This window comes from Rhipicephalus sanguineus, chromosome 1 (assembly GCF_013339695.2).
Source record: "Rhipicephalus sanguineus isolate Rsan-2018 chromosome 1, BIME_Rsan_1.4, whole genome shotgun sequence".
Lineage (NCBI taxonomy): Eukaryota > Metazoa > Arthropoda > Arachnida > Ixodida > Ixodidae > Rhipicephalus > Rhipicephalus sanguineus.
In genome coordinates, this window is record NC_051176.1 from 240901992 (window position 1) to 240911474 (window position 9483).

A 9483-nucleotide genomic window follows, 5' to 3' on the forward strand; every position below is an offset into this window, starting at 1 on the left:
TGTACTTAGAAATAACGAAACGAGAAGTTTTATTCTGAACAAGTTCTGGGGCAGTGATTAATTTAACATGCACAGGATCCTATACTGAATCAAAATATTCATATCTTAGCCGTATTCAGGCTTTGTAATGTATTAGACTGAGGAAGGAGAGAGGAAACGTTGCGACGTAAGTATCCAAGAATACTGCCGACATTGTTAATAATGTTTTCAATGTGTACGATCCTGCTTATATTACATGATATATCAACACAAATATTCATTGCAAATGAAGAGTTTTAATGGAACAATGTTCAAGCGGTAATAGGCTGACTGTGACGGACGACACGCATAACCTTGAGTTTCCAAACATTTATTTCCATAAACCATATTTTGCACCAGTTGGACATAAAAACTATGTCGAATTGGTTGTTATAAATTCAGTGCGCCTGCATATAGTTTATGTAGGATCGATAGAGGTTTTTGCCGGAGATAGAATAATTTTGAACATTCCCGCCTACAAATCAGCAGAAACCCTATACGTTCAAGCAGTTTTTCTTTGAAGCCGGAGACCAAAATTTATTAGTAGAATTACAAACATTTTCAATTTGGTGTGGATGCTTGTTTTTTTTTTTTTTTTTTTTTTGCCAAGTTCGCACGAGAACACGCGCTGTGCTATCAGCACTAGAAATTGACGTCAGAATTGAGCAGCGCGCTATCCACGCGTTTGCCAACATGCTCGCAACTTCACCCCTCCTGCTTTGCAGGCGCACTGTGCGTTGCGTTGGGTGCCTCGATGCGCACCAGCCTGCTGGTGGGGGGAGTACATGCGCCCGCATAGGCTGCAAAGAAAGGCTTTACACTTGCTAGCTATTTTGCCTGCAAATAATAAGAAAATTGGCTACTAAATGCGCTTAAACACAAGTTCAAAGTAGCCAAAAAGAAGTCATGGCGCCAACCTGAAATTTTTGTCGCCAGATGGGGTCCTAAAGTAGCCAATTGGGCGCAAAGTAGCCACCAACGGCAACCCTGACAGGCAGCCTTGTCGTTGTACAGTCATCTTTTTAAAACACATTTATGGTCGGCGCGGACGTAAAGTCAACGAACACCTTTGGACACATATTTTGGATTATTTGTTGTGTTGCACTTCACAGTGAACGTCGTGGCTTCGTGAATGAATGCTGTGCAGTGTTATATGTCCTCATATTGATCGTATAGACGAGTGCATACGGTCGAATACACGTGTAGTGAAATAAGCACACCGACGGTGAGCAGGAAATCACTTCCCCTAGTATTATACTGCATCCTGCCTGCTTATATGAGCGCATTTCGCATTTCTGCTCGCTCTGAGACAAAATATATGAGCACTTTGTTCTAGATCTTGTTTAATGGGAGCGCCAACCTTACCTGCTGTACATGTCCCTTTCTAGAACCTCGATTTTTACAAAAGTTGAGCGGCGCACAACGTTGAAAAACAACAAAAGGAGAATTCGAATATGTATCATGGGGCTTTGAAGTGCGTCACTTAAGCCCGCCATCATACGTCTCTTGAGAGGTCTAAAAATGTTGAGGTGAAAACAAGAAATGAAAGGGTAGTGAACTTGATTATCTTTAAGTAATTAAACCTCCGGCACAATGTGTGTCCAGACAAATGAAGAAGTTGCTTTTTTTGTTCATGTTCATGCATGTTCATGCATGTTTGATCATTGATAGTTACACATACTCATTAAATGCGAAGCATTTTTTAGCGATCCAAAAACACTTTGACTTTGACTTTGTGCTCCAGTGCCCGCCTCCTTAACTTGGTAGATACCAAAATTGGTTTAGGAGGGTATGAGTGTATGGCGAACATGACTGCCAGGTCGTAATGTGAATAACGAAAAGCCTTTCGCGTACGTCATGAAACCCTTTCCTCCAGTCACGTGTGGCACGTCCCCGCATACCACGGCCCATCGTACGCGGGTATGTGCCACAGGTGATTCACAGCACGTCTGTTCCGGCCGCGAACGGCCAGAACAGACATTAGCAATTTGAACGCTAGAGCTTTAAGGAGCCCATGTTGCAGAAAAGCCGGTGTAGATATCGGCGGCGTTGTAGGCGAGTGAAAATCCCGACGGATGCAAAGCATAAAATTCAGGTTTCGATCAAAAATCCAACGCAGGCATTCTGTGTGGCAGTCAGGTATTCTACCACAGAGCCACAACAGATATTGAAACTGATTTAGAAGAAGACCCTATGCAGGCGTCATTTCGGGGAAGCGTCAATTGTGGTTGCAGTGTTGGCTATCCACTTATATAAAAATGTGGACATTGAAGGTTTTGCTTCATCGCCACCTTCCTCCTCATCATCGTCAACGCCTTCTCTCTCCTCTCTTTCCCACCCTCTCCCCTTTACTAACGCTGAGTACAGGCCAGAAAATTGATTCAGGCCGACCTCTCAGCTTTTCTGCCACAATAAACCTTTCTCTCTAATAAGCATTGGATATCTACTCCTATGATTCGGTAACCTATATTCAACGTTGCCCGAACCCGAAGGAATACTTTGACGAACGCTATGTATGAAATGCACATCATCGCCGCGTATTATGAACTTCGTTTCCATAAACTGACTCCTGCGCTCTAACGTGAGTGGTGACGTTACCTCGGGCCATAAGCTACTCTTTAAACGCGACTGTATTCTAGATGCCTGGTAAGCTCACGATAGGCACACAACTACTCCATCTACGCAAACACGACACGTCGATCTGCCCCGTAACGCTTGGCTTAAAGCCTAAAAGTGCAGCGTAGGCAACTATACTTGCTCACTGCTTCGCATGAAACGAATTCCCATACTGCGTGGGATCTGCCGGCATTTTTCAAAAAAGAATAAAGAATAAAGAGAGGATAAGAAGGAAAACGAAAGCTTACTTCAGCGATTTATTCGGCTCCCAACTCATTTATTGCGATAACAGTATTCTGCCACAATGAAGGCCGCCTATTTATTGGTATATTTTCTCTGTGTAACCACCGTCACGTCGACATTGTTGGAGCCAAGGCTCGTAGCATTCTGGTTTCCGCTGCCGCATGGCATGAGCGCTGTGTGTAAGAACATTAGCGCTTCTACTGAGCTACTGAGCACACCACACCATGGCGCATACAATCTGAGCAGAATTTATTGCAAAAGTCTGGATAAACATATATCTAATACAATTTTGGGGGGCTGATAGACGCTAACGGTTTCTTTTTAGGGGCGAAGCATCTTACGGTCTCGGCGTGTCGGTATGCATCGTGCATCGTCGTCTGCTGTCAGGATGGACCATTTGCTTGAGCGCAAGAGAGGGCGCCACCGCCTCAGCGCTCGCCGCGTGGCAAGAGAGAGCGAATGGCGCTCGTTGACTATGGAAATGCTCTTTCTGCGATGAACGATGAACTACCAGCTCGCAAGGAACGAGAACGCGCCCACGCCCGCGAGAGACAACGCCAACGCAGGCAGCGTCTGCTAGCGAGTTTCTTGATTGAAAAAACCGACTGCTCGCGCTGCACAACCGTTCACCGGCCACCCCCTATATATAGGCACTGGATCTTGACCTGCAAAGTAGTGCCGGTGGGAGATTTCTCTTGTGCGTAGTTGAACAATGAAAATTCGCAGCGTGCACGTTAACTAAAAGCGGACTGCGGGTCCCTGTGTCTAATCTTCCTTCTGTCTCTCATTGCCCATTAACAGTGATTTTGCTGTGGGAAACACCAGCGCACGCGGCATGCTTCGCCCCTCCACAGGTTTTACGTTAGTGGATCTGGGACACCCTTCCCTTTATGCTTCGTCCCTCCGCAATTTTTTTTTTTTTTCGGTTTCCTCTCGTGTACCTTTGAGGTGCGACACCTGCAACGAAGCTGGCGGCAATCTCCATAATGCCAGTGTTCTTAGACGCGTTCAGCAAAACACTAAACCTTGTTATCGCTTTCAGTAGCCTTCAGGAGAAACAGCTATACTTTTTTTTCAAGGTGGTTCAACTTCTTCTTATTTTAAATTATGTCCAAACAGTATTAATACATCACGCTTATTTCCGTTTCGTTTCAGTGTCATCATTGTGAGTTAGCCTTGTGGTCAGGGTGTAAAAAATTGTGAGTTGTGGGCAAACTAGTCGTAGTGCTACAAGCAGGGCGACAGCCTATTCAGCTTCAATCATTCAGTAGGACAACGTCCAAGCACCTACCTGCCTGACGTATCGGCAGCGTGACACCTCACATGAGCTTGAAATATAACGATTCCTCGCGTTATTCCTAAATTTCAATGTGAATAATGTGAATTGATATCTGGAAACCCTGTGCGACGTTGTCGCAGGGACCGTCGATGCTGCCGAAGTTGTATTTCACCAACCGCTAATCAGTGTCACCCCCCAGCCTCCATATGGGCATGCTCCGTGATTGAGAATCAACAATAATTATCACTGTCGCGCACGCAACTTTTGCATCGCGAACACTGTTTTCCTGACCTGACTACAAATTAATTCACGCAAACACATCGTGATCTCGTCAAGTACAGGGTTCCCACATAATTATTCGGAACGCGGGTCAGGCGGCCGCTTGCCAGCGAATCACGCCGGTGGACAAATAGTGCCATGGTCCGCGCGTGCGCGGTTCCTTATAAGCAAGCCTCGCTCACTGGTGCATCTAGGTTGGTGTTGACTTGCGTCAAAAGGCTAGCGTTAGGTGCCTCTCAGCGTTGTGATAAGGGTTGCTGGGCGGATGGCGTCTATAAGACGCTGAGTGTGCGCGTGAGCTCGCGTTGGATGATAAGTATGTGCTCGTGCGTGCGCGTTCGTGTGCATGAACGCGCACGCGTGTGCATGAACGCGTTGTGCTTTATTTTGTTACATTGGGCGCGTATCTTCTCTTCGATACCGCTTGCCTGATTGCGGTAAATATCGTGAGCACGCAGCGTACTACAAGCACCGATCCACCCACACCCCTTGTCACAGCGCTAAAAGGAACATAACGCTTTTCTTTCTTTTTTGGCGTAAGGCAACTGGTGCACTGCGAGGCTTTTCTAGCAAGGGAGACCGCACACGCCCAAATCATGGCTGTATTTTTATATACGCTGGCGCGCTCCGCCGGCGAGCGGCCGTTTGTCCAGCGTTCCGAATTATTCTGTGAGCTCCTGTACATACATCTTAGCACATAACACATAATGCCATCCTAGTGTTTGTTTCCACAATAAAACAAACAAAAACGGCCAGCTCGACGTGAAAAAAAAAATTCGCTAAAAAAAGGCTGATGAAAGTTCACATAGAGTAACACGTTCATCGGTAAAAATGGGATTTTCCGGTTGAAATCACTCCTCTCCCCCCAAAATGGGCATCGAGCTCTGCGGAAATAAAAACTGCAAACGCTCAAGCCTGTGGCGAATGCGTCGCGCTTGATGCGTACGGCTTCCAAATGCACGTACCTGCAGCGACGTGAGTCTGAATCCTACAGGTCGAGGTTACTGAAAACGTGTTCCTTTTAGGGGCGAAGCTCCTTAAGGCGGCACCCGTTCGTCCCTCGTAGTTGTCGTAGTCGTAGTGCGTAACCAGTCGTAACGCTAGTACCAGATCTTGACCTCCAAGGTGGTGCCGGTGGGAGATTTTTCCTGTGCGTTGTTGAACAATAAAAAATTCGCAGCGTGCGCGTTAACTAAAAGCCGAATTCTTCTGTCTCTCATTCCCCATTAGCAGCCATTGGCATGTTCCAGTAGGAAACGTTAGTAGAAGTAGAAGTGTAAGTATTAGCTAAAAGCCGACTTCTTCTGCCTCTCATTCCCATTAGCAGCCATTGTTTACCTCCAAGGTAGTGCCTGGTGAGATTTCTCCTGTGCGTGATTAAACAATAAAAATTTTGTTCAAAACGTCGTTGATTGATGAAATAAACCAACGAAAGACGCCAGATGTTTTCTAAAAGCAAAACGAAAGAACGCCAGATGTTTCTAAAGCAAAACGAAAAGACGCCAGCTGCTTAACGAAAGACGCCAGATGTTTTCTAAAGCAATGGTTTTCTAAACAATGAAAATTCACAGCGTACATGTAAAATTAAAGTGAGCTGCAAGTCGTCATAACTAATCGAACCTTTAGTGTAAACGCGCCCGATCTCACGTTGGTGATGATGTACTGGGCAGAATTCACGGAAGATTCACGGTTTACCGATGAACCTCCGCAGCTTCGCCCACTCATCATCATTCACTCCGTGGATATGCTGTGATTTTTTTCTTCGCCCGAAGGCAATGGTGAAGTTCGGGTCAGGGTAGCGGCCTGGCCATAGGCGTGCGCAAAGGGGAGGGGGGGGTCGCAGGGGGGGCGGCCACCCCCCCTAATCACCTAAGAGGGGGCCCGCAAAATCTGCCCCGTACATTGACACTTCTAGTCACCTAAGAGGGGGGGGGGCGCAAAATCTGCCCGATACATTGACTTAGTAGGGTGGGGGGCCGCTGCGACGAACCTTCGCCCCCCCTGATGGGGAACCCTGCGCACGCCTATGGGCCTGGCGACGGTAAAATGGCTTCGGTGATCACCATGGAGCGAAGAAAAGTTAGCCGGGAGCGCCACGTGACAACTCAGAAGCCCAACCAGCCTTCTCCCCCAACCTGCTACAAAAGAGAGGAGAATCCAAGGGCATGCCGGGAATTCTACCACAAACGTGTGATCGTGTGAAGTGATAGACGAGCGGTGTGCCGTATGCCTGGTCTCGGCGCACGCCTATTGCCTGCGCTCACGCATAGGCTGACGCGGGTTTTTCTGTTTGGTGGGTGTGTCTGTGCCGCGAGCTTCACATGCTTGTCACCTACGCTCACGAGGAGTTCGCCTTTCCGCTTTATTTTCATTCTTATGTCTAGACGAAATTCCCAGCGTGCGACGCGCTGAAAAACCAGCGGGAAAGAAGGGTGCGACTTTAGAGGATGGTCGGCTTGTAAACGCTACCCGCTCGCCCTCTTAATCATTTTTCTTTCCTCCATGGTGACCACGACGGCTGTTGTCAGTCTAACGGAACAGTTGTCCGTCTAACCAAGTTCGAGCCACTTAACTGCTTCCGCAGCAGTAACAATTGTTACAAGCACACTCACCGCATCACCACACGGGTAGGAGTTCGCAGAAGTATTTACGGGAAGGCTTTGTAAAATAGAACGCAGATACTCGCCAGTTAAAAGTCTTCGATGAAACAGAGGGATGTCTCTCTAAGTATTTATTTATTACAGCAATAGCTTTTATTGCATCGTTAGCCTAGTCGTTTTTTAAAGGAACTTCAGAGTGCTCTCCGAGTATAAGGAAAATAAATTATGCACGTCCAACGAACATGTTGTAATCTATGTGGCGCGAAGATTGCACGAAAGGGTTGATTAAATATTGTACAAATAAATGCGATGAATGTCCATAATTATTTTCACACTGTAGAACTTGTCACTTTTTTTTTTCCGCAGGCCATATGTTGCATGTGTTTGCTCCCTTCGCGTTGTCATCATCTGCGAAAGAGAGAGAGAGATGAAAAAAGGAAGGCCGGGAGGATAACCAGATATTAGCATCTGGTTTGCTACCCAGCACTGGGGTGGGGAAATGGGCAATAAAGGGCGTGCAGAAAGAGAAAAAAAAACGCGCGCGCGCGCGCGCGCGCGCGCACGCACGCACGCACACACACACACACACACACACACACACACACACACACACACACACACACACACACACACACACACACACACACACACACACACACACACACACACACACACACACACACACACACACACACACACACACACAGGATAAAAAACAACACGCACAGCAAGGGCGTTCTGGTTACAGTCGTTCAGAAAGGCCGGTCGATCGCAAGCGCAGTAGAGCGCTTGCACGGTCTTGTTCTGCGATGTTGCGTCCTGTCGATGGCGTAGAATTCTTTCCTCCGGCAAAGATCGGTCATCCAACTTGTTGAGCGCGTTGCAAAGAGATAGTCGTCGTGCACTATACTGTGGGCAGTCGTAAAAAATATGTCCATCTAACTGAGAAAGGACATCAAATCACTTTTCAGTGGGTACCCAGTCACTGCGGAATCATCATCTGCGAAAGTTTACACCAACCGATACCCGCCAAAACAGTTCCACACATCGTGCATTTATATAATATTGCGCCGGTCATCACTCCGCTGTGAGGTATTGTCTTCGAAAGTATTTATTTATTTATTTATTTATTTATTTATTTATTTATTTATTTATTTATTTATTTATTTATTTATTTATTTATTTATTTATTTATTACAGATTATGCGAATACGTTTCAATCATGAAAGGCAGAATTATGCTAAAACACACTTGAGAGAGAGAGAGAAAGAATATAAGAAAGGCAGGGAGCAAACCAGACTACGTCCAGTTTGCTACCCTACACATGGGGAGGGGAATAAGGGAGTAAAAGAGAGAGAGAAGGAGAGGCACAGTTCACAACACACACGCAGCGCAGCCTATTATCACAGGCGGTCGCTTAATTCTGTTGCTTCAAGTACTGCAGAAGGGCTCCTGTGGCTTTCTGGGGTTGCGGAGGACTAACGTGTGTAGCAACCTCTCCCTATCTCTATCCCTTTGCCCCTTTCCTTTCAAAAGGAAAAATAAAGTTTTTACTAGGGGTGTGCGAATATCAAATTTTTCGAATACGAATCGAATACGAATATCCACCTTCGAATATCGAATCGAATATCGAATATCAAAGGAAAAATGCCTCCACAGTAGCAATATTTTATTTAACATGTAGCTATTTGAAAAAAAAAAAAAAACATTAACAGCCTGACTGGCAACACAACTGCTATCTCCAGAACACAATGTCCAGGCTAGCACAATGCACATCACAACACAAGCAAATATCACGGCACGATGAAAGTAATGACTAGATGTCATTATGAAGAAATATGAGTTGCTCCACATGATCAGGCAGCAGGCGCTCCCTTCTAACAGAGACAACCACCCCCTGTCACTGAAAAGGCACGCTCGCTTGGAAGAGAAGTGGCTGGTATAGGGAGGTACATGGGGCAAAGTTTTGCCAGACTGGGGTATCTGAAGGTGCCTACAGTCCGCCACCAGTCACATGGGTCACTGTCTTTCTTCAGAAGTGGTCCCGCATAGTGAACGAGTGGTAGGGCGGCAGGTTACGGCCGCATAATATTGAAAATGTATGGTTACATGATCGCCAACAGCGCTGCACGTCGGAGATGCACCAGCAATAAATCATACGTATTGGGGCGCTCGTCGCAGGCAGCTATCGTGCCTCCGTGAACTTACGATGTGTATCGCTCCTCTCGGCAACGTTTTTAGCTATACGAATAACGCAGCAGAAATGTGGAAGACGAGTTATTTTATGCATGATAATCGAATCGCATATTCGGATTTTTCGAATATTCAAAACTTTTCGAATACACGATTTTCGAATCGAATACGAATATTTCGAATGTAATATTCGACGAATATTCGAAACTTTCGAATATTCGCACACCCCTAGTTTTTACCTGTATACCTTCTGGG